A 27,654-nucleotide genomic window follows, 5' to 3' on the forward strand; every position below is an offset into this window, starting at 1 on the left:
AGGATTTCATTTTTAGTCGATCTGCCTGACTGGTTGGTGCTCACAAAACTCTCGAAGGAAGTATCCGATTTGGTCCAAAACATGTTACATCGTAAAATTATCAGACAAACCTAGATCGGGCTCGGAGATGGAAAATATCGACCCACTTCTTCTGGTACCTTCTCCCCAAAAGGTCCAAAGTACCAAAAAAATATATTTCACTCCATCGAAAGAGAAAAGATTTCCAATTATGCTCAAACTTTGTAAATCCTTATATTTTTATCAATGCTGGATGAGGTGCTAAAATGGGCAATATCGGCCCCCTCCATGAGGTACCTCCCCCACAAATGGGTCAAAATTTTGAATAATCAAAAAGTCCATAAAATGCGAAATAAGCATTCGATTCTTTTCATATATCACACATCTTAGTACTTTGACAACCACGAGATCTGCTGTGAAGATGGGATATATCGGTCCGCTCCTTCTAGTACCTCCCCCACAAAAGGGGTCAAAATTTTAAATAACCAAAATGCTCATAAATTTGCATACAGGCATCCTATTCTTTTCAATTTTCACACATTCCAATATTTTTGTGAACACAACATCTGGTGTGAAGGTAGAATATATCCGACCAACCCTTCTGATAACTCCCCAACAAAGGGGTCAAAATTTTGAATAGCCAAAATGCCCTTAAAATCCAAAATAAGCTTCTGATTCTTTTCATATTTTACACACTCTAATAATTCTACCTACAAAAGATTTGGGGTAAATATGACGTATATCGGCCCACCCCTGCAGGTACATCCCCACAGAGAGGTCAACATTTTGAGTAGTCATAAGGCTCATAAAATGCAAAATAAGCATCCGATTCCTTTCAAATTTTACACATACCAATATTATGGCTAATAAAAGATCTGATGTAAAGATCAAATAGATCGGTCCACTGCTTCTGGTACCTCCCCCACAAAGGGATCAAAATTTTGAACAATTAAAACGTTTATAAAATGCGAAATAAGCATCCGATTCTTTTCAAACTTCACATATCCCAATATATTTATAAACACCTGATCTGGTGTGAAGATGGTATATATCGGTCCACTCCTTCTGGTACCTCCCCCACAAAGGGGTAAAATTTTTGAATAATTAACATGGCCATAAAATGCGAAATAAGCATCCGATTCTTTTCAAATCTCACACAATGTAATATTTTTACTTAGAAAAGATTTGGTGTCAAAATAGTATATATCGGTCCACTCCTTCTGATACCTCCCCCACAAAGGGGTCAAAATTTTGAATAATTAAAATGCTTATAAACTCCGAAATAAGCATCCGATACTTTTTAATTTTCACACATACCAATATTTTGGTTAATACAAGATCTGGTACGAAAATGGAATAGATCGGGCCACTCCCCCTGGTATCCCCCTCACAAAGGGGTCAAAATTTTGGATAATCAAAATGTTCATAAAATCCGAAATAAGCATCCAACTCTGTTTAAATTTCGCACATATCAATATTTTAGGTAATAAAAGATCCGTTGCGAAGATGGAAGATATCTACCCACTCCTTGTGGTATAATTAAAATGCTCATAAAATGCGACATAAGCATCCGATTCTCTTCAAATTGCACACATTGCAATAATTCTATCAGCACAAGATCGGGTATGAATAACGGATAGAACGGAAAATTTCTTCTGGCACCTCCCCCACAAAAGGGTCAAAATTTTGATTAATTATATCCCCCACAAAACCCGAAACAAACATCCAATTCTCTTCAAATTTCACACATTCCAATATTTTGTCTAGCACAACATCTGATGCGAAAATGGCCGACATCGGTTCATTCCCTCTGGTACCTCCTCCACAAATGGTCACAATTTTCAATACTTGTATCTCTCATATTTTGCGAAAAAAAACCAGCGATGTTTTTCAAAGTTGTTAGAAATTGTTTTTTTAATATCTCTCTTACCTACGACCACTTTAAAAATTACCGAAAAAAACATTTTCAATAAATATTCAAACCTTTTATCACCAATTGGCCGCATATCTTTCAAGACAAAAAAAAAAACAATTATCTAAAAATGCGTCATTGGCCAACAAAAATCTCTGGCAATTGGCCATTTCAAATCAGGAATATTATAATAATTTTGCTTTATTCGGCAAAAATATTTAAGATTTTTTTGTTTGGCCATAAAGAGTCACGTTTTTTATAATCATTTGCCTGCAATGATTAATTTAACAAAAAAAACATGAAAAAAGAAATTGAGGTTATAAATGAAAATCTGATTAGAAAAATACGTCAATATCATCCAGCACCTGCACAAGATGCAAAAATATAAAAAATGTTTTGAAATTATATTGAGAGAAATTATTTATGTCCATCAATAACAATTAATTTATGAGGTAATTTCGTTGATTTTCTCTGGTGAGAGGGAATCAAGTGACCCTTAGCCTCCCAAAGAGAAAGAGAGAGGGAGAGAGAATTGTTACCAAAACTGATGAAATGTCCAACCAAACTACCACCACCTGGCAACAGCGAAAGAGAAGACCACCCATTTTACCTTAAATTTTGAAATTCTCTGCCCAATGACGTCAAAATTCTGTAGGCAGCCCCCATTTCTGATATGGCCCATACAAAATGTATATCCACACCATAAAGAATCAGGTTTTTTTACTGCCATGAGGCAAACTTTGCAGAGCTAATTATTGTTGGTAGGTTTTGATTGAATAATAACCCGAAACAACAACAGCAATTGAAAATACATTTCTTCGAAAATTTGCATTATAAAATGTTTAATAATCGAATTTTTATAATTTTTAAAATCCCCGGCAAAGCAATGGATGGCCAGGCCAAGCAATGGGCAAGGTCATGATATTTTTTTTTTATTTGTTTATAACCAATTACGATATGTGTGTGTGGGGTTAACATTCTTCGAATTGAGAGGGTACTGGGAAATATCAGTACCTCTTATATTGTGACTTGTTTAATCATTAAATGGCTATCCACATTTTCTTGCCAAAGGAGGACAGCTGCACTTATTTTTTTGGCAAGAGGAAATATTTAATTTATCTCTGGAGAACTGAAATTATAGATATATTTGTGATACTTTTTTAAATTAAAAATATTATTTTAAAATATGTCTTCTTCTTCTTTTCTTTACAGGTAAATAATTTGATGACGTAAGAAGTAAGCAGACAAAATTCAATTTTTTCAATACTAACAGGGAAAATCCAGTAGATTATCAAAGTAGAGCTAAATACTAAAATACGACACGTGGATCGGCATTTCGAAAGTTTACATCGCAAAGTAACCTAAGTAGGGAGGGGCAAGATCCTCCTGTCTTCCCCATTTTTTTTTTTAATTTCGAACTAAGACTTCTTGAAGTCCGTTGATTTTAGGTATATATGTCAAACAAATGGAGAATATGACCAATATCCTAACAATAACTAAAATCGGGGGTATCGTTATAAAGGGGCTGTATCGAAAGGTGGACCTATATTGTTAACCCTATTCAATTCAAGAAGAAATTCAATAATTACAAGGGCTCACCCCGCAGATTGTGAAATTAGAGCTAGAAAAGGAAGACACGTTTTGAAAATTTACAGTGCCAAGCAAGGCGAAGGCACGTCCTCGCATCTTCCATATTTAATGGAAATTTTCGTATTAAAAATACTTGAAGCCTAACATTATAGGTTTAGAGAGTCTGCAGCAATATTACAGATAACAATACGAGGAATAATTTGGTAGAACATTTTAACCCTCAAGAGAGTCCACAAAGGGGTCTTTTTGGTCCCTTTTTGAAAATATGGCTAAAAACTAAAAACAGAAGACATTCAAAGTCTAAGTCTCACCTAAAGGCCAGAAATTCACATGAATATAAAAAACACATTTTGGGGTTAAACTCATACTTTTTGTAAATTTAGGCAAAAATCTCCTACAAAACATCATTTTAGAAGGATGATGCCAAAGAGAGAAATATTCTTCATTGAATTTCACTATAAGTCACGAGAGAAAAGAAATCTCTATTTTCATTGTAAAACCAAAAAAAAAATTAAAAAAAAATCCAAAAATATTTCCTAATTATTTTGAGCAATCTTTCCTTGGACTTTTTTCAAGTTGACACCTGAAAGTAACATAACATTTTGTTTTAGACGAAAGTTGTCAAAAGAAGAAATATTCTACACAAAATTTCACTACAAAACTCAGAATAAACTATATATCTAGGTACAATAGTTTTCATGAAAATTACATTCGATATGTAGATACTTCAAATGAAAATTAGAAGTTTGCATATTTCACTACTAATATAATACGTTTCCATTCTATGGCGAAATTCTCCTACAAAACATAATTTTACAACGATGACATCAAAGACAAAGATAATCTTCATCGAATTTTACTATGAGTCACCAAAGAAAAGAAATCTCCATTTCTATAACATATCGAAAAAATATTGGCAACAATGTTCCAAAACAAACCCAAAATATTTCCTAATTTCTTTAATCAATTTTTCTCTGGGACTTCAAACGGCCAATGAAACTCACGTCACACGCTGCCCGAATGTTGCTCTGCGGTATTTTGGGCCATTCCCGGCGAAGTGCTTCCATGAGGTGTGATCAACACTTTGGTATTTTTTTAGTGCCAACCTTGCTTTCCAAACCAACTCCAGACACAATAGTCCAACAGATTGGTATCTGCAGATTTTAGTGGCCATTGTGTGCTGGAAATGAAGCGAGGAACCTCAATTTGTAACCATTCTTGGGTGGCGCGTGCTGAGTGCGATGGTGCTGCTGAGTCCTGTTGGAATGTCCAAGGTCTGCGGCCAAAATATTTAAGTGCCCAAAGGCTTAAATACACCCTCCAGAATATTTTCGCAATAATATTCGGAATTTATTCTGATTGATTAATACGAGCGGAGAGCGACCATCGGGTGTTATGGCGGCCACACCATCACCATGGCAGGCGCTTGAGTTCTTTTGGCCAACCGAGGGTCCACATTTTCAGCTGACCTCTTTGGCAAGTATCCACGATAATTTTGTTTGATTACAAACTGCTGGACAACGAATGTTTTCTCATCGGAGAAAACCAAATTCGGCAGTTCACCACTTTCGGCCAAGCGAAGCAACTCTTTAGCTCTTTTGAGTCTATTTTCTTTCTGTTGCGGTGTTAGTTCATTCACATTTCTGGGAATTTCAATGGCTTTAGCCCGATCTCATTTTTCGATTTTTGCCGAATGGAATATTGTGGCCATTTTTCGGCCACTGCGACGCGGGGTTTCGATCAAGTCGCTTCTTTACTTTTCGAGCCACTTCTGCTGATGTTGCTATTTTCTTCCGTCCACTTCCTTGACGTCGGTCTACGCTACCAGTATCACGGTAACGAGCGATGCTACGAGACACAAAAGATTTATTCACATTTAAATACTGGATTGCTCGAACGATAGCTACTCGAGGTTTTCCAACCAAATATAATCACGCTTAAATTCCGTCACGAAAATTCTGGAAAATTCTCACCAAAATGCTTTTGTCCGTTTGTAAACAATATAATAATCTGTCACTGGAATAATTTTAACAGCTTTTGGACGAGTGGCTTAGAAATGACAGCAGTCTGAAGTTGGTTGCAGTTTTTTTCATCTCACCCTGTATATTTCATGGAACTTAAGGTAAACTTTCCTTAAATATTTGTGAGGGTCTCAGAAGGCCCTTTTCGTGGACAATTTTGAAATATTTATCAAAAGTCCTAAAAGTGGACTTTTTCAAGGAATACTTGAGGACCCTCATGTATTTTTGAAGGTCCTTAAAAACTCTTCAACGTGGACCTTTTAAAAACATTGCTAAGCCCATTGTTTTCAACAAAATTGCTATCAACAATATTGTTATCAATTCAAGGTATTGTGTGAAGATGAGATATACCGGCCCACTCCTTCTGGTACCTCCCCACAACGGGTCAAATTTTTGAATAGCCGTTAAGCTCATAAAACCCGAGTTCTTTCCACCGATTTCTTTGAAATTCGGCACATAACAATATTACTATTACACAGAATCTGCTGTGAAGATGGTATAGATTGGACCGCTCCTTTTGGTACCTCCCACACAGAGAGGGGTCAAATTTTTGAATAACTAAAATGCGAAATAAGCATCAGATTCTCGTCAAGTGTCACAAATCCAAATATTTTTACTAAAACAAGATCTACTGTAAAGATGATGGATATCGGTCAACACCTTCTGGTACCTTCCCCTCAAAGAGATTAAAATTCTAAATAACTTAAATGCTAAGAAAATGCGAAATAAGCATCAGATTCTCTTGTTACATCTAAATATTTCTCTCAACCAGAGATCTGGCGGGAATATGGAATTTATCGGCCCACTTTTTCGGTTGCCTCTGCCCGACCACAAAAGCTTTGATAACCAATTATTTGCACAATATTGAAAATATATATTTTTTTTTTCTTTAAATTTTGCACATCTCAATATTTTTTTTTTCAGTTTTAGATGAAGTAGAATACGTTGGTATGCTATATCTGCTACCTCACCACTATATCTGCTACTACTACTTTTTTCGGAAAAACAATTCTAAGTCGGAAAATTTTCAATTTTTTTTAAGATTAATTTTTCTTAATATTTTAAAGATTTTCAAATTCATATATATTTTTATAATTTATTTTTTAATTTTTCTTCTTCCCCCTTTTTCTGACTCAATACTTGTATTTATTTCATAATGCAGATTTTTATCAATTAAATAATTAATATATACTTGAAAAAGTCAACAAAATTCATATATATTTCTGAAAAAAAAAATATTATGTGCCTCAAAGGCAGCCAGCCAGCCATGTTGAGGCCATAAAATTAAGGCTTATCGGTGATATGTCATGCCAAAGAAATGTCAGTCAAATAAAACTAAAAAAATGCACACGAAACACAAACACCCAAAAAATGAGAGGCCACTCTAAAATGTCAGATTTTGAAGGGATTAAAGACAAATGATTACGATTCTAAAATATTTGAGAGTAAGATATTAAATACTTAAAACAACATTCTAAAAATAAGAACTTGATAAAGTTCTGGACAAATGCAGGGCGTGAAGTATTCCCAAGAATGTGCCAGATCAAGGTCTTTGATAGAGACGTTTATTGGCCATACAACTGTGGCCAGTAATTGCCTTGAAGTACCCCAACGACACGAGCTATGAATTTTTGCCAACATTTTTCGGGGGATTTTGTGTTTATCTGCCACTTTAGCGCAAAAGTGACTCTAAAAATAAAAACCTGTCACGTGCCCGATGATTCAATATTTCGTGAACGATTTCACTGGGAAATTGTTGTTATTTTTATTAATTTTCGTAGCTTCAAAATAATTCTGATAAGCATAAGCCAATTGACCATTCAACCCTTTTTGGCCAGCCGTCCAGCTATCTAAGCATTAGCTTGTCTTTTCGATAATTTTTAATTAAAATATTCAGAGATAATTTCCACATGGGATGGCCTATTGGAATTGTGGGCAGGGAAAAAGAAATGAGAAAAAAACAGAAAACTTCCTCCTAGAAACGTGTTCAAACTCGATTTCACCCGTTACCCAAATGTAAACTCGAAACCCAGATAATCCGCCGATTCAATCCAATAAAAAAATATATCAGTACCCAGAAATTTCGGAAATTCCCCAACAACAAAATTCACTGAGAGAACGAATTATTTTTAATCGAATGTTTATGACCATCCATCGTCGTTATTCAATGACAAAATATTGAATATATTTCGAACATTTATTGACAATTTATTTTGATTGATTTCCAAGTGTCGTTTTTGCGTTTTTTTTTTTTCAATGGTCGGAGGTCTTGAGAGTTATAAATAATCTTCAAATGTTATCAGCAAAAATAACATATGTATGTTTGGACTCAGATTCTAATCAGATTTATGTTTGTAAGTGGTAAACATAATTGTGGCTACATAAGAACACGACAATTTTGGAGATTAGCATTTATATTGGAAAGATATTGGTAACATTTCTGAATTTTTGACAAAAAAAAAATATTTGTCTAGGCAAAGAATGGCACTCCAGCGATAAAGAAGAAGATCGAGTGAAAAATTTGCCACATCTTATGTTTCCAGCAAAATCCAATCCCCAAAAATCTATTTAGCAACCTTACATGATGCCTTTTAAACACAAAAAATCCTTAATTACGACCTCCAAGGGTAATCAAAAAATTAAAAAAAAAATTAGCCTTCAAAAATATTTTAAAAATCCACGCTTAAAGGCTAAGTGACCCCCCTTAAAGATATTTTTAAAAAATTCAAACGTTAATCAGTTATCATGGCCAAAAGGGCTAACAAAAAAACCAGGATCAGGGCTTTGAGGGACCTTGAAAAATAATTTTGAAAACAATCTCAATTTATATATTCGGAAAAGGAACTTTTTGGTATGGGGTTCAAGGGTCTGAAACCACATTTAGGGTTTTTAAGGACCTTAAAATTTTTAAAAACCAAAATTAGGACTTCCAAGGGTCATACAAAAATTTAAAAAATAAATCAAGGGCCTTCCCAAATATTTTAAAAATCCGTTTTTAGAGATTTAGCGCACCCACTCAGGACCAGGGCCAAAATGGTTAAAAAAATTAGGGTCAGGACCTTGAAAAATAATTTTGAAAATAATCTCAATTTATATATTCGGAAAAAGAGGTATGGGTATTCAAGGTCTGAAACCACATTCAGGGATTTTAAGGCCCATCAAAATATTATTAATCCAAAATTAAGACTTCCATACAAAAATTTAAAAAAAAAATCAGTGGACCCAAGGACCTTCAAAAATATTTTAAAAATCCACGCTTAAAGGTTTAGTGACTCCCCTCAAAGATATTTCTAAAAAAATTCAAACGTTAAGGAATTATCCTGGACCAGAGCCAAAAGGGTTAATAAAAAAACCAGGATCCGTGCTTTGAAGGACCTTGATGCAAACGTTAAGGAGTTATCCTGTTCCAGTGCCATAATGGTTTATAGAAAAAACCAGGATAAGGGCTTTGATGGACCTTAAAAATTTTTTTTGAAAATAATCTCAATTTATATATTTGGAAAAGTGGCTTTTTGGTATGGGCGTTCAAGGGTCTGAAACCACATTACATACGGGTTTTAAGGGGTCCGATCTATTCTATCTTCACACCAGACCTTGTGTTAATAAAAATATTGGGATGTGCGAAATTTGAAGAAATTCAGTCTTTTACTTCACATTTAAAATGTATTATAATTATTCGAAATAACGACCCTTTGAGGGACTGGGTCTCCAAAAAATTTTAAAAAATTCGCCTTAATGGTCTTAAAGAGCTTTCAAGAAATGTTTAGAAAAATGTCATATGTGGGGTCTTCTAAAACATGTTTAAAAAAGTTCAAGTTTAGGGCATTTAAAAGTGTTCTGAAAACGTTTGCGTTCAAAATTATTTTCAAAAAGTCTTTTTCAGGACTTTCAAAAATATTCAAAAAAAAAAAATAATATTCCTAAAGTATTTTGAAAAACTCCACATTTCTAGCATTCAAGGACCTTCAAACAAACAAATTTGGAAATAGTAAACTCTGAAGGCCTTCTGGGTCCTTCAACACATATTTTGAAAAGGTCTAATTCAAGGGCCTTAAAAAAATATGTAAAACAATCCACATTTGAATTTTTCAAGGACCTTAGAAATTATTTAAAAATATCCTTCCTAGGACAGTCAAAAATATCTTTAAAAAGTCTACGTTTAGGGCTGACAACGTTTGAGGTCCTCCATGGCCTTCAAAAATATTTTGAAAAGTTCCATGTTGAGGTATGTCTGAGCCTTCAAAAATATTTGGAAAAACATCCATAAATTGAGAGCCTTAAAAACATTTCGAAATAGTCCAGGTTGAGAGCTTTCCAGAGCCTTTAAAAATATTTTTAAAAGTCCAGCCTTAGGGTCTTCGAATATGTTTTAGAAAAGTCCACGTTTAGGGTCCTCTGTGACATTAAAAAAATATTGTTGTTGTGGTTTTTATAAAAAACAACAATCATGGGATTTAGCCTAACTATTTTGCAACAACTAAATTTGTTGGAAAAAATCTAATTCGAGAGCCTTCAATATTTTGAAAAAGTCCACGTTTAGGGCCTTTAAATGCCTTCAAAAATATTAAAAAAAAAGGTTCTTAAAAATTATTTAACACCATCCACGCTTGGGGCTTCCCTTGGCCTTCAGAAATATTTTGAAAAAGTACATTTTCAGGGCTTTCCATGGCCTTCCAAATTTGTTTGTCCAGGCTTTTCAGGGCCTTCAAAATTGATTTGAAATTGCCCATGATGTGGACCTTCTGAGGCCTTCAAAAATATTTTGAATGAGTTCACGTTTAGAGCCTTCAAAAATATTTTGAAAAAGTTCATTTTTGACAATGTGGAAAATATTTGGACAATGTCCACCTTCAGAATCTTAAATAAAAATATATTTTTTTTTCAAATCATTAGACTTTTCATTCAAAGCTATTTGGTTAATATCCCCTCCATTCAAGGGTCTTCAAAAAATATTTTTTTGCAATGGTTCACGTAAATGGTATTCTTCAATATCTTGAAAAAGTCAATTTTCAGGACATTGGAAATATGTTCAGAGCCTAAAAAAATGTTTTGAAATAGTCCACGTTTTTGGCCTCTAAGGGCTTTCAAAATATTGTGAGAAATTCAAATATAGGGATATAATGTTTGAAATTCACAGGAGCTTAAAATTTTTTTGAAAAAAAAAATTCTCGTTTAAGGGCTTAAAAAAAAAACTGAAAAAAATATATATTTCAGGGACCTTCAAAAAATAATCCTAAAAACCAAATTTCTAGGGCTTTGGAATGTCTTCAAAAAATTGTTAAAAATTCAAAAACGGACATAAAGTTACGAAATATTCTCCAAAAAATTTAGGAATGGCCTTCGTAAAATTGAAAAAATAAATTTCAAATAAATTGTAATATTTCAAGGACCATCAAAAAATATTCCTAAAAAAAACAATTTTTCAAAACTTAAAATTGATCATAACATTTCGAAATATTCTCCAAAACATTCAGGAGAGGCATTCGTAAAATTCCCTATTAGAGATTTGATAGACCAACAACAATTCTTGAAAACTCAACAATAATCGTTCGGCGGGTCCTTGAAAAATATTCTTCCCCGAATTTTGTTTGCATTTTACTTTTGTGCAATAAATTTGTTATCTCAATTGCTGTTCCGCTTTTCTTCCCCTTTTTTCAAAACCAAAACAATATCGCATGACTCGACAATTTTCAAATATTTACTTCAAGTATACCTGATTTACTCGGTCTTGTATTATTTTGGATCATAAATAATCCAGTTTAGAATTATCAAAACTATTTCTTTGTTCTTCGACCACTTTCCAGCAGCGGATATTCCCAAAGATAGGAGCAAGAAAAAAAAAGAACCTCAACACATTGGATTCGTGGTGAATGGTAAAAAAGTCACCTGAAAAAAATCTTCAAATTTTATTTGCTTTTTCCTGCAATCGCAACAAAAAAGTCAGAGGTGGCCGGTCAATAAATTTGCAACATTTCCAAGAAATTTATGGTGGCCAACCACCCAACCCAAATCGCCTCGTAATGGCCATTTCTTGACCAATTTTTAACACGTTACGACTGAGATTTGCTCGCCTCTGACGATTGTTCAATCTGCTTTTGTCCGGTTTTATTATCGCATCAAACGAACTTCAAACTGAACTGAAGGAAATTTATGATCACCGGCCGTCGATTAAAAGAAAAAAAATATTGAAAAAAAAAAAAAAAATGAAAATCACAATCAAGTAGTAAAAGGTAATAAAAGTCATGATATGGCAAAGGGGCAAGAACTCCGAGCCGTTTGGCTTAACGGATTAGTGTTGAGTCGCGGGTCGATCATTAGTTTATGGCCAAGGGTTTATCAATTGGCCACAATTTGTTTTGATTTGTTTGCCTTCAAAAAAAAAACTCTACTCATGTGATCTGGGAATTATCCAAAGCAAAATTAAATTGAAATTAAAAAAAATAGTAATTTTCTGTAATTTTTTATCAGACCGATAGGTTACGGTTCCAATTATGTTTACATTTATGGGGGCAAAAAGGTTTAATGACCGCCCCCTTAGATAAGTGGTACTAAAATTAAACATACGATCTTGGAACGACTGATTTGCCTTAGCGCCTAGGACTAGGGCGGGGAGATTCCCCCGGTATTTTTCCACTAACAAATATTTGGAAATTTACTAAAAATTAAATTCTACTTTTGGCCAATTGTAAGTAAACAGCAGGTCTTATCGTTTTTTTTTTTTTTTTTTTTTTTTGGTCAATAATCGAAAAATGGCTTATCGCCAAAAGGGGTACCCCCGACGGCTGGCTGGCCAGAAGTTATTAACCCTAAAATTTTACATTACTATGGGCAAAATAATAATTTTGGGTAATAAAAAAAGAACAAAACAAAAAAAAATACCTCGTGATACTCGTAGGTTTAATGACTCAGACAATAAAGTTATGGGGTGGTATGTTCCAACCAAGAATGTATTATTTTTTCGGTTTTATATTGAAAATTGTAAAAAGTTTTGAAAAATATTTTTGCATGTCTATATGAAAACTCAGAGTTTTAAATGCCCTCAGCCATAGTCATATATGGCGGAGGATAAATGCCATTATAAAAAAATAATTTGCAGCTAATTGGGGAAAAGAGCTAAATTTTTCAAAAATAAGCAACGTTCTTTTATTAACAAAAAAATTGTAATATTTTCTATGCTATATATTAAGTATTCACATTTCTTTTGTTCAGAGACTCACAATGAAATTTGATCTGGAACATTTCTTCTTTTTATACTTTGCCTAAAAAATCAAGTATTAAAGGAGATTTTGACTTAGAATGGAAACCTATTAAATAGCAGTAAAAAGCGTAAACATTTTTACGTGTAATAGACTTTTGACTTTCGAATGTAATTTTATTAAAAACTACTGTACCTAGATATATGGTTTGTTCTGAAATGTAGAATAAAATTTTGTGTAGAATATTTCCTCCTTTAACTCTTTCCCCGAAAAGTTGAATATTAAGGGAGATTTTGACATAGAATTGAAACGTGCTTTATTAAATCTAAATTTAAGTTGAGACATAATTTTCTCTTGAAAAATATATGAAATACGAATGTCATTTTCTTAGAAACTATCATACCTAAATGTGTGGTTTATTCTGAGACTAGTAGTAAAATTTGATCTAGGATATTTCCTCCTTTGACACTTTCCCCAAAAAAATCAACCATAAAGGGAGATTTTGACTTAGAATGGAAACCTATTAAATAGCAGTAAAAACCCATAAACACACATTTTTCACGTGTAATATTTAACATTTCGAATGTCATTTTGTCAAAGAACTATTGTACCTAGATATATGGTTTGTTCTGAAATGTAGAACAAAATTTTGTATAGAATATTTCCTCCTTTAACTCTTTCCCCGAAAAATTGAATATTAAGGGAGATTTTGACATAGAATTGAAACGTGCTTCATTAACACTAAAGTTAAGTTGAGACATAATTTTCACTTGAAAAACATATAAAATTCGAATATAATTTCCATAGAAACTATCACACCTAGATGTGTAGTTTATTCTGAGACTAGTAGTAAAATTTGATCTAGAATATTTCCTCCTTTGACACTTTCCCCAAAAAAATCAACTATAAAGGGAGATTTTGACTTAGAATGGAAACCTATTAAATTAGCAGTACAAAACCGTAAACACATAATTTTCACGTGTAATATTTAACATTTCGAATGTAACTTTTTTCGGAACTGTTGTTCCTACATATCTGATTTGGTCTGAAATTTAAATTGAAATTTTGTGTAGAATATTTCGTTCTTTGACACTTTCCCCAAAAAATTAAAAATTAAGGAAGAATTGAAATGTGCTTCATTAACACTAAAGTTTAAAAAAAAAATTCATTTAAAAATTTATAAAATTCGAATGTAATTTTCTTAGAAACTATCATACCGAGATGTGTAGTTTATTCTGAGACTAGCACTGACATTTGATCTGAAACAGTTTTTCTTTTGACACTTTCGCTAAAACATCAACCATAAAGGGAGATTTTGACTTCGAATGGAAACCTATTAAATTAACAGCAAAAAGCCTATACACATACTTTTCACGTGTAATATTTAACATTTCGAATGTAATTTTTTCAAAGAACTATTGTACCTAGAGGTATGGTTTGTTCTGAAATTTGAAGTGAAATTTTGTGTAGAATATTTCCTCCTTTGATACTTTCCACAAAAAAAATTGAAAATTAAGGGAGATTTGGACCTAGAATTGTAATGTGTTCAATTAAAACTAAAGTTAAAACAAAATTTTCATTAAAACAATATAAAAAATTCGAATGTAATTTTCTTAGAAACTATCATACCTAGATGTATAGTTTATTCTGAGACTAGCAGTGAATTTTGATCTAGAATATTTCCTCCTTTGACATTTTCCGCGATGGTGCTGTGATGGAGTCCTGCTGGAAACTTTGAAAATTTGACATTTTTTAACAAAAAGTATCGAAGCCACATCAAGGCTATAATCGAAGAATATTTTGTAATTATTTTTTGGCCTTTGATTATGTCTTAATCTTCTTTTTGCAATTTAAAGATTTTTTTATTAAATATTCCAAACTATTTCTGAACCACCATACCAAAAATAAATCATGACACATGGTAACTTTTTCTTCAATCCGCCACACGTTTCAAGTTCTCTGCTCACTTCGATTACCCATCAAATGTGGAATATGGTTGTTTGACAAAAAAATGTTTTTTTTTTATTTCAAATTTTATTTTATTATAAATGATACTAAAATTGCAGTAGATAATTAAGAGAACAATTAGCAAAATGTCAAATGAGACAGTTTGGTGATGTAGTTTTTTTTTTTTTTTTGGTATTTTTATTTTTTGAGGTGTTTGACTACCTTGAAGACGAAAACTTCATTTATCAAATTTCCAAGAAGATGTCACCAAAAACCCACACTTCTCGGCATTTCGGTGCAATGATGAGATAATTGATTAAATTGACAATAATTGTTTAAAAATTAATGACATTTAAAAAAAAATATTAAAAAAAAATAAAATAAACTTCAATTTCGCGAAGGATCTTTAATCTCGGATTAAAAAAAAACAATTTGAAGAATCCCTGGAATAATCGTTTATTTTTTTCAGATTTTTATTTATTTACTATTTTCTTTTTTTTTTGACATTTTCGGATTATAGTTTCCATGGAATCCGTTGATTTTTGGTACATAGTGTCTTCGGCAATATTGCAGATAGAAATACGAGGATCCTTTTGGTCGAAAATGTTAATCCTTAATCGAGTCGACAAAGAAGTCTTTTTGGTCCTATTTTTTCAAAATATGGTAAAAAAAAAACTCTTCAAACAGCAACGCAGCAAGTCAAAATATTCTGGAAAGTTGATTGTCATAAAATTCTACAATAGGTCCCAAAAGACATTAAAAGTCTAAATATTACCTAAACACCAGAAATTTACATGAATATAAAAAAAAAACATTTTAGGGCTTGTTGGCAGTTTAAATGTTGGCAGAAAATCTCCTACAAAACATCATTTTCGAAGGCTACCCTTAAAGACAAAAATATTCTTCACTAAATTTCACCATAAGTCACCAAAGAAAAGAAATCTCTATTTCCACTGCATAACAAAAAAATATTGATATCAATTTTACCAAAAAAAAAAAACCGAAAATATTGCCTTATATTTTTTATCAATTTTTCCTTCGACTTTTTTCGAGTTGACACCAGAAAGTAACATAAAATTCGATTTTAGGCACAAGATGGCAAAGGAAGAAATATTCTCCATAACATTTCAACATAATTCTCCGAATAAACCATCGATCTAGGTACAATAGTTTTTAAGAAATTTATATTTAAAATTTATGTACTACAAGTGAAAATTAGATGTTTGTGTATTTTACTACAAATTTAATACGCTTCAATTCTATGGCAAATTTCTCCTACAAAGCATCATTTTCGAAGGCTACCGTTAAAGACAAAATTATTCTTCACTAAATTTCACTATAAGTCACCAAAGAAAAGAAATCTCTATTTCCACTGCAATACAAAAAATATTGGTATCAATTTTACCAAAAACACCGAAAAAATTTCCTAATATTTTGGATACATTTTTTCGACCTTTTTCGAGTGCACGCCAGAAAGTAACATAACACTCAATTTTAGACACAAGATGTCAAAGTAAGAAATATTCTACGCAAAATTTCAATATAATTCTCCGAATAAACCATCGATCCAGGTACAATAGTTTTTAAGAAAAATATATTCGAAATTTGTGCACTACAAGTGAAAATTAGATGTATGCGTATTTTACTACAAATTCAAAACGCTTTAATTCTATGGTAAATATCTCCTACAAAACATCATTTTAGAATCATAACCTTCACCAAATTTCACTATTAGTCACCAAAGAAAATAAATCTCTATCTCCGCTGCAAAACAAAAAAAAAATATCAATTTAAAAAAAAACGAAAATATTTCCTAATAATTTGGATAAATTTTTACTTCGACTTTTTTCGAGTTGACACCAGAAAGTGACATAAAATTCGATGTTAGGCACAAGATGTCAAAACAAGAAATATTCTCCACAAAATTTCAATACAAATCTCAAAATAAACCATCGATCTAGGTACAATAGTTTTTAAGAAAATTATATTCGAAAAATATGTACTATAAGTAAAAATTGTGTGTTTTACGTTTTTTCAAATGCTAATTTTACTTTTTCTCATCCTAAGTGAGAATCCCCTTTCATACTTTATGTTTTCAAAATAATGTCAAAAGAAGAAATATTTTACACGAAATTTCGGTAAATTTCTTAGAATAAGCCAAACATCTAGGTTTAATAGATTTTAAGAAAATCGCATTCGAAATTTATATCTTAAATTTGGGAATTTTATGTTTGGTTTTTTGCTGGTAATTTAACACGTATCAATTCTAAGTCTAAATGACTTAATACTTAATTTTTTGGGGAAAGTATCAAAGGAAGAAATATTCTAGATCATATGCCGTTGTGAGTCTCAGAATAAACCATATATCTAAGTTTAATAGTTTTTAAGAAAATCGCATTCGAAATTTGCAGCTGTAAATTTGTTCTTTACGTTTTTGGCTTTTAATTTCGGTTTAGGTTTCCAAAATGAGTAAAAATTTCCCATTATCTTTAATTTTTTGGGAAAATGCTTAAAGGAGGAAATATTCTACACAAAATTTAACTATAAATCTCAAAATAAACTATATATTTAGGTTTAATAGTTTGTAAGAAAATTACATTCGAAATCTTAAATACTATAAAGGAAATTTATGTGTTCTAATTTTATTTTGTTTTTTTTTTTTGCTCATCGTTCAATTCTAAGTCAAAATCTCTCATAATTTTCAATTTTTTGGAGAAAGTGTTAAAGATAGAAATATTTAAGATCAAATTTGATTATGAATCTCCGAACACAACAAATGTGTAAACTTATTTTATGCCATCAAAAAATATCATCAATATTGGTTTTTGAAAAAAAAAAAAATATTTCCTAATTTTTCGTATCAATTTTTCCCTGGTCTTTTTCGAGTTGACGGCCTAAAAGTAACATAAATTTTTGTTTTAGGCGGAAATAGCCAAAGAAGGATATATTCAACACAAAATTTCACTAAAAATCTCCAAACAAACCATATAGCTAGGTACAATAGTTTTTGAGAAAATTACATTCGAATTTTATGTCTTAAAAGTTACGTTTTTCACTGTTAATTTCTTTTTACGTTTCTAATCTGAGTCAAAATCTCCCCTAATATCTGATTTTTTGGGGAAGGTGTCAAAGGAAGAAATATTCTAGATCATATTTCATTATGAGTCTCAGAATAAACCATACATCTAGGGTTAATTGTTTTTGAGAAAATTTTCTTTCGAAATTTTAAATATTGCAAATGAAAATTGAGTGTTAACGTTTATTTGCTTATAATTTCACACTGTTCCATTCTAAGTCTGAATCTCTCTTAAATTTTAATTTTTTTTTTAAGAAAAGTACCATAGGAAGAAATGTTCTTAGTCAAATTTAATTCTGAATAAAACAAATGTGAATATTTTTTATATGCCATAGAAAAATGTCTTCAATTTCGGTTGAATGTTTTTTTTTTTTTTTTTTTTTTTTTGACAAATTTGGTCTTTTTTCCGAATTTTCTCAAAAGTTTCTTTGTTTTTCAAATTTGTTTTCTACTTCTGATTTTGTAAAATCTCTTTGGAAAACAAGTGTTCTCTTCTCATTGTGGCCACAAAACCAGGCCAATGTTAGTCAAGTACTCTGCTTCGGCTTGATACACATTTCATGGAAAACTTCATTAACCAACCATGGCCATCATTGAAGACGTACGTCATGGTGGTAACCTAGACATGATTGAGTTATATTCTTTTGATTATCTGGTTTACATTTGTTTGCTGGCTGATTACAGCCATATTGAAGTACATAAATTATTGTCAATTGAAATATTGAAAGAAAAACAATACGAAATGAAAATAAAATATAATAAATATTTATAGTATGCCATTAAAAGGGGACATAATTTATAAATATTTTTTCAAACATATGTCTGGGCTCTTGAAAAAAAAAAACATTCGAATCGGGAGAGGCAGATTATGATGATGATGGCTGTGTTTGGTGATAATGAGTGACAAACCAGATGTTGTTAACAAATTTGAGAAAATAATTCTTTCGTTGGTTCGTTTTGTTTGTAATAATTTATATTTACAACACAGCAAAAAAAAAATAAATAAATAAACAAACAAGTAAAGAATTTACAAAAAAAAAACAAATCATTTAAAAAAATGAAAATGGCAAAAAAATTGAAAATTGATGCAGAATAGTATGTAAAATGTTTTTAAAAACGCGTTTCTACACAATTTTCCCTTATAGTACATACATTTGGATTGTAATTTTCCTGAAAACTATTAGACCTAGACATATGCAATATTCTGTGACTTATATTAGAATTTAATTTGGAATATTTCTTCCTTTGATGCTTTCTCCAAATAGTCTAGTATTAAGACATATTTTTACTCAGATTAGAAACGTAAAAAATTAACCATAAAAATAATAAACACATAATTTTCATAACTTACATACATTTGAAATGAAATTTTCTTAAAACCTAGCTTACCTAGATATATAGTTTATTCTGAGATTTATAATAAAATTTGATGTAGAACAATTCTTGCTTTGACACTTTTTCCAAAAAATTAAGGATTAAAGGAGATTTTGACCTAGAATCGAAACGTGTTAAATTTACGACAAAAAAACGTAAAGCATAATTCCCCCTTGTAGCACATAAACTTCGAATGTAAATTTCTTAAAAACTATTAAACCTACATACCTAAATTATTTTGAGACTTATCGTAGAATTTTGTCCAGAATATTTCCTCCTTTAAAACTTTCCTCAAAAAATGAAGTATAAATGGAGATTTTTGCTTAGAATGAAAACATGTTAAGTTAACAGCAAAAAAATGTCAATACATAATTTTCGCTGTTAAAAAATATATAAATTCCGATTATAAATTTCTTAAAAACTATCATACCTAGCTATATAGCTTATTCCGAGATTTATAGTGAAATTCGATGTAGAATATTTCTTCCTTTGACATCTTGTGCCTTAAACCGAAAGAAGGCCGAGGAAAAATTGATCAACAAACTGCGAAATGTTTTCACGTTTTTTTAGGCAACATTTATGTAAATATTTGTTGAATATGCAGTGGAAAGACATTGCTTTTCTTTGGCAACTTATAGTGAAATTTGATCTAGAACAATTCTTCCTTTGACACTTTCCCCAAAAATTGAGTACTAAAGTAGATTTTGACTTAGAATTGAAACGTGTTAGATTCGTGGTAAAAAAAACGTTAACACACAATTTTTGCATGTAATACTAAAAAATTCGAATTCCACTTTCTTAAAAACTATCGCACCTAGCTGTATAGTTTATTCCGAGATTTATAGTGAAATTCGGTGTAGAATATTTCTTCCCTTGACATCTTGTGCCTAAAACCGAATTTTATGTTATTTTCAAAAAGTCAAAAAAAAGTCGGAGAAAAATTGATAAAAAAAATGGAAAATAGTTTCGCGTTTTCTAGGCAACTTTAATGGAAATAGAGATTTATTTTCTTTGGTGACATATAGTGAAATTTGATCTAGAACAATTCTTCCTTTGGCATTTTCCCCAAAAAATGAAGTACTAAAGTAGATTTTGACTTCGAATTGAAACGTGTTAGATTCGTGGTAAAAAAAAAACGTTAACACACAATTTTCGCATGTAATATTTAAAAATACGAATGCCACTTTCTTAGAAACTAGTGGACCTAGCTATGTAGTTTATTCTGAGCTTTATAGTGAAATTCGGTGTAGAATATTTCTTCCTTTGACATCTTGTGCCTAAAACCGAATTTTATGTTACTTTCAGGCGTCAACTCGAAAGAAGGCCGAGGAAAAGTTAATAAAAAAATTAAGGAATATTTTTATGTTTTTAGGTAACATTGATGCAAATATTTTTTGAATATGCAGTGGAAATAGACATTTCTTTTCTTGGACGACTTATATTTAAATTTGATCTAGAACAACTCTTTCTTTGACACTTTCCACAAAAAATTGAGTACTAAAGTAGATTTTGACTTAGAATTGAAACGTGTTAGATTCGTGGTAAAAAAACGTTAACACACAATTTTCGCATGCAATATTTAAAAAATCGAATTTCATTTTCTTAAAAACTATTATACCTAGATATATAGTTTATTCTGAGATTTATAGTGAAATTTGGTATAGAATGTTTCTTCCTTTGACATCTTGTGCCTAAAACCGAATTTTATGTTACTTTCAGGCGTCAACTCGAAAGAAGGCCGATAAAAAAATTAGGGAATATTTTTGCGTTTTTAAGGTAACATTGATGCAAATATGCAGTGAAAATAGACATTTCTTTCCTTTCTTTGGCGACTTATAGTGAAATTTGATCTAGAACAATTTTTCCTTTGGCATTTTCCCCAAAAAATGAAGTACTAAAGTAGATTTGGACATCGAATTGAAACGTGTTAGATTCATGGTAAAAAACGTTAACACACAATTTTCGCATGTAATATTTAAAAATTCGAATATCATTATCTTAGAAACTAGTGGACCTAACTATATAGTTTGTTCTTAGATTTATAGTGAAATTTGGTATAGAATATTTCTTCCTTTGACATCATGTGCCTAAAACCGAATTTTATTTTACTTTCAGGCATCTACTTGAAAAGAGTCTGAGAAAAATTTGATAAAAAAAATTAGGAAATATTTTCGCGTTTTTTTTTTTTTTTTTTTTGGAAATAGAGACTTTCTTTCTTCGGTGACCTATAGTGAAATTTGCTGATGAATATTTTTGTCTTTGACATCATCATCCAAAAACAATGTTTTGCAGGAGATTATTGTATAAACTCATAAAAACTACGACTTTAACCCTAAAATGTATTTTTATTAGTTCTGAATTCCTGGCGTTTAAGTAAGTTCTATGACAAATAATTTAGTAGAATATTTTTGTCTTGCTATGATCTCGTTTAAGGGGAGTTTTTTGCCATATTTAAAAAAATGGACGTAAATGACCCCTTACGTGACTCACTTGAGGGTTAAAATTTACGACCAAAATAATCTTCGTATTATTATCTGTAATATTGCTGAAGACACAATATAGGTAAAATTTAAGGATTCCAGAGAATCTTAATCCGAAAATGTCAAAAAAAAAAAAATGTGAAAGAGAAGGAAATCTGTCCGACCGACTTTAAGACTTTTTTTAATGGTTTTATTTTAATTATTATTTAATTTTTCTGCTATATTCATTTTTAGTTGTTATTAAATGGGGTCGCAGTATTTTTGTTTTTTTGTTCTTGTGTATTTTGTAATTATTTATTTTTGTTTTTTTTATTATTTTTTTATTTTTTGTGATTTTTTTCATAATCTCAAAATCTTAGTTTCTTAGTCATAGTTTTTGGTTTTTATTTATTTTTTTATTATTATTTAACTTTTATTTTTTCTTAGTTTTTTTTTTTTAACTTAACACCTTTTTTATTTTATTTAATATTTATTTTTTATTATTTATTTTTTTATTTTCATTAATTTATTTTTATTATTTTTTTAACTTAAAACCTTTTTTTATTAAAATTTTATTTTTATTTATTTATTTTTTTATTTTTATTTTTTTATTTTTATTATTATTTTTTAAGCTTAAAACCCTTTTGTCTGCCATGTTGATATTTATTATTATTAAATGGCGTTGCAGTAAATATTTTTTGTTTATTTTTGTATTTTTTTTTTTCGCTCATTAAACAAATGTAGCAAATAAATCAGTTTCCCCTAAACGTTCCTCTTGAGTGCAAATCATGTTTGAGTTCCGAATTACATTATATGAACAAATTTCATTAGACAGACAACCAGGCATTCTTAAAATACCAAATTTTCGCACCCAATTAAAATTTCATACATATATTGCCAATTTGTCATCCATGGGTGTCGACATCAAAGAAATATATATATTTTTTAAATATTTGAATTGAAAAATAATTTCTTTAATTTTTTTTTATTTACAGGTAAGAACTGTTTTACAACAGAAATTAACTTTGGTCGATCAAATTATGAAACTGCTTCAAATGTGAGTATATGGTACAATAATTTACTAACATTTTTCTTTGGGTGTAATTGCATCAAGTATCTTCTATGATCGAAAGATTTTACTCTCCCCAAAAAAGAGCCTTTGGCCATTTTTTCTCCCAGAGAGCATAAAAGGATGTTCAAAATTTAATATTTTCAGGGTATAATTCCCAAAGAAAGGTATCCCTTAATAAAAAAAAATATTCAAAATTTCCCTTATCCCAATTTGTTTTTGGCAAAATTCTTTTTTATACGAAAAATAGCTTGCCAACAGAAAAAAACAACATCTATTTCACTTTTGGCTACTTTTTTTTTGTCTCTTAATTTTCTGTTCTTTTCGATTAATGTCGCAAATCTAGCAGCAGAAGGGGGAAAACAAGACAAAAATTATTTCTCATCAACACTTTTGCCCTTTCGACCAAATGAATTTTGTATTCGACTGACGACTGACTGAGCACAGGAATAACTAGCCAATGTCGTAATGAAAATAAAATCAAAACAAAAATCCAATAAAACGTCGGCGGTGGCGGCAATCCGCCACAAAGTAAACAATTAATAAAATTTAGAATTATTTATTTAAAAAACAAAATGAAAAACTTTTTATTGGTATTTATCTTATCTTGGTCGGGAGGCAAAAAGGAATTGGCAATGGGATTTCAAGAAATCAGCAAAAAATGAAACTATATACACCGCTCTACATCCTTATATGGAAGGGGGGGGGGGGGGGGAGGGGCAATCTGAAGAAAAAAAAGTTATCTCAAAGAAATGTTAAAACCTCGTTTCTAGCACACGCCCGATGTATTGAGGAATTTTCGAAAATTATTTACAACCAAAGTTATCAACAGAATAGTCAGTCAAAAGGGTTTCCGCTCTCCCTCTCTGTCTCTTTCTCTCTCTCTTATTCGATTTGTTTAGTATCGTTGTATTTGTTGCTCCTGTAATCTAGAAATAATTTAATAATGAAATTTACTAAAATGAAAGTAAATTACTGAAATATTGAAGAAGGAAAATAATATTGACATAATAAGTGACGTCTATTGGTGGGGGTTTGAATTTCAATACGAAGGGCAAAAAAAATCACACAAAGCGACATAATTCACTAATTTTCAATAATTATATAGAAAATGAAGCAGATTTTGAAATTAGAGCTGAAAATAAAAGACATTTATAAAGGCATTTTAAAAGTTAGCAACTCCAAGTAACCAAAACAAAGCGAGGACGGGTTTTCTCCATTTTCTACATTTAATGAATTTTTCAAATTGAGATTCCTTGGAATCCTTACATTTTAGGTATATAGTGTCTTTGTCAATATTATCGATAACAATGCAAAGAATATTTTTGTAGAACATTTTAACCCTCAAGCGAGTCGAAAAAGGGGTCTCATAGGAGCTATTTTCAAAATATGGCTAAAATCTCCCTTTCAAGAGATTTTTTTCGAAAATTTTCAGATTAAGATTCCTCGAAGTTTCCTGTATTTTAGGGATATAGTATCTTCTGCAATATTATAGATAAGAATACGTGGAATATTTTGGTGGAACATTTTAACCCCCAAACGAGTCGATAAAGGGGTCTTTTTGGTACTTTTTTCAAAATATAGCTAAAAACGCCCTTTAAACCACGATGTAGCAAGTCAAAGTATTCTAAAAAATTGTTGGTCATAAAAGACATGAAAAGTGTAGATCTTACCAAAACGCCAGAAATTCATAAAAATGTAAAAATATATTTTAGGGTTAAAACCGTAAATTTTACGTGTTTGTGCAAAAATCTCCAACAAAGCATCATTTTAGAAGGATGACTTTGAAGACAAAAATATTCCTCATCAAATTTCACTATAAGCCACCAAAGAGAAGAAATTTGTATTTCCACGACATATCAAAAAAATATTTACATCAATGTTGCCAAAAAAAAAAAAAAAAACAATTTTTTGGATCAATTTTTTCTGACCTTTTTCGAATGGACGCCTGAAAATAACATAAAATTCCGTTTTAGGCGAAAAGTGTCAAAGAAAGAAAAGAAATATTCTACACAAAATTTCACCCTAAATCTCAGAATAAACTATATATCTAGGTACAACAGTTCGTATGGAAATCACGTTTGCAATGTGTATAGTACAAGTGAAAATTAAATGTTTGCGTATTTTACTACTAATCTAATACATTTCCATTCTATGGCCAAATTCTCCTATAATGCATTATTTTAGAATGATGACTTTAAAGACAAATATATTCTTCATCACATTTCACTATAGGTCACCAAAGAAAAGAAATCTCTATATTCATTTCGTAGCTAAAAAATATTGGCATCAATTGCCAAAAAGAAATAAAACCTAAAAATATTTCCTAATTTTTTGATCAAACTTTCTTTGGACTTTTTTCGATTTAACGACAGAAAGTAATATAAAATTCCGTTTTAAGCACAAGATGTCAAAAGAAGAAATATTCTATACGAAATTTCACCCTAAATCTCAGAATAAACTATATATCTAGGTACTATAGTTCATATGGAAATTAAATTCGTAATGTAAGTGAAAATTAGATGTTTGCGTAATTTAATACGTTTCCATTCAGTGGCAAAATTCTCCTACAATGCATCATTTTAGAAAGATGACATTGAAGACAAAAATATTTCTCATCAAATTTCACTACAGGTCACCAAAGAAAAGAAATTTGTACTTCCGCTACATATCAAAAAATATTGGCATTAATTTTGGCACAAAAAAAAAATTAAAATATTTCCTAATTGATTTTTTTTCTGACTCTTTTCGAGTGGACGCCTGAAAATAATATAAAATTCCGTTTTAGGCACAAGATGTCAAAAGTAGAAATATTCTACACAAAATTCTAATATAAATCTCAGAATAAATTATATAGTTCATATGGAAATTCATTCCGAGCTAATACTGTAAAATAAATTTAAAAAGAAAACAATTTTCAATTTTTTTACTCGAGTGTATAATTGGTGCGATGTCTTTAGATGAGGTAGTGAAATCCTTAGCCAAGGATTATGAATTATGGAACAACTTTAGTTCAGTAAAAATTCTCTACAATATGTGCCATTATTATCTTCGCTGGATCCAGAGATATGGGCCTTTAAATCCGAACAACCCGATTCTGTTCAGTTTTTCTAAATTTTATATCGTTTTATGTAGTTTGAGATTTTTCTTCTCTGAGTATGTCCAACACCGGCTAAGCGATCCATATTTTTCTAAATTTGACGATGATTTAGGTAGCTGCCCTTGTTGAGATTTTCTCCTCTGATTATGTCCGACACCGGATATGCGAAAAAAATAAAGTCAATGATGAAAACATCATTTCAATGTCCTGAACATAATCGGCTCGTCCGGGTGTAAATACCTATATCTCTGGATATAGGACCTATATCTATATCTCTGGAAATGGGACGTCTTTCGACTTTTGGGAGATTTTTTAAAAACATCCAGGTCAAAAAATTAATAATTTGGATACACCTCCCGAAGTGTTTTAAATGTCCCCATCATGTGACCACTGATTGGATAGGTATTTTCATAAGCTCGCATATTATTGTCCATATCCCAACAAAAACTTACTTTCCGAGAATCAGGATATCAATACCTACCTCTTGAAAAATCTTCAAAAAATCAGAGAGTTTTTACTAAACTATAGTTTTTAATTTTAAATGTTATTCCCAACATTTTTGCTCGAGTGTAAATGTTTGAAATTCTCATCACATTATTATTTCATATAAGTTTCCTTCAGATTCTTCATGAAATATAATTTCTAAATGAAAAAAATTCCCAACTTTTTTCCTCGAGTGTATAATTCTAATGATTTAAGGCAATATGACATTCCTTCAGATTCCGTAGAGCTTTCATTACTACTTTCATTTAATTTTTTCGACCCAATACTGGAATATATATAGGTTTTTGTTTCCCACATTTTTCCTCGAGTGTGTAATTTGAGTGAGAGACCATATAAAATTCCTTCAGATTCCGCAGTGAAAGCTGAGAGTTTTCAATTCAGTTTTTATATCCAATACGGAAAAGTTTTTTTTTCAATTTTATTTCCCACATTTTTCCTCGAGTGTATAGTTCTAGTGATTCGAGGCTATATAACATTCCTTTATTCCCAAGTGAAAGCTAAGGATTTTCACTTAATTTTTTAGACCCAGTAATGAAATATATATATATTTAAAATTGTGTGTCCCACATTTTTCCTCGAGTGTATAATTTGACTAATTAGAATCAAATAGTCATTCAATATAACTTTAGCTAAAAATTTCATTAAATTTGTTGGACCTAATACTGGAACAAATATCGCTTTTTAAATATTGTTTCCAGTAGTTTATTTTTTTCTCGAGTGTATAATTCGAGTGATTAGAATCAACTAGTCATTCAATATAACTTTCATAATTAATATGAGTGTGTATTGGCATCTCTTTCAAATTTTTGTTTTTCAATTCATCAAATGTATTTACCAACTTTTTTTTTTTTTTGGTTTTTGCGATTGAGCCAATTTGTTGTAGCTGTTCGCTCGCTCGACCGCCTGCTATTTTGCTTAGAAAACGCTGAGGTGATAAGATTTTCCAATGGGGCGATATCTTTCAAGTGCTTGTTTAGTACGCGGTGATTTGATACGAGTGGCTGTATGTGATTTTTTTCGAGTGTTTTGAGAGCTCCGCAAAAAGCCAACAACAACAACAACAACAATAGGAGCAACAACACCTGCGGTTGAGAATAGAAAACAGAGAAGCCTCTCAGTGAAATTTGCCTCAGAGAGTAATTAAAAGAGAGAATATCTCCTAGTTTCAGGAAACCAAAATTCTAGGTGGATGGAAAGCTAGAACTGGACTAGCCTCTGTCAACATCAACAGAAAAATGACGTTGCCGTTGACGTCGACTGCGTATTAACTCGAAGTAAAAAATTTATAATTCAACGAAAACGAAGTTTTCGTCGTGGTGACACGATGCCATTGTCGTCGTTGGCTGGCTGTGGATTTAGCTTTGTTTTTGGCTTGATTTCGGCTAGGC

General features: G+C 31.0%; 2 protein-coding genes across 2 annotated transcripts in view; one reads left to right on the forward strand and one right to left on the reverse strand.

Moving 5' to 3' along the window:
• The window catches only part of LOC101889241 (dnaJ homolog subfamily C member 22), a 201,861-nt gene that overhangs the window by 104,460 nt on the left and 69,747 nt on the right, over positions 1-27,654 (reverse strand). The gene's annotated exons all lie outside the window — the stretch shown is intronic.
• LOC101889533 (UNC93-like protein) overlaps positions 1-27,654 on the forward strand; it is a 106,379-nt gene that overhangs the window by 22,302 nt on the left and 56,423 nt on the right. The gene's annotated exons all lie outside the window — the stretch shown is intronic.

This window comes from Musca domestica, unplaced genomic scaffold, assembly GCF_030504385.1.
Source record: "Musca domestica strain aabys unplaced genomic scaffold, Musca_domestica.polishedcontigs.V.1.1 2, whole genome shotgun sequence".
In the NCBI taxonomy this organism is placed as follows: Eukaryota; Metazoa; Arthropoda; class Insecta; order Diptera; family Muscidae; genus Musca; species Musca domestica.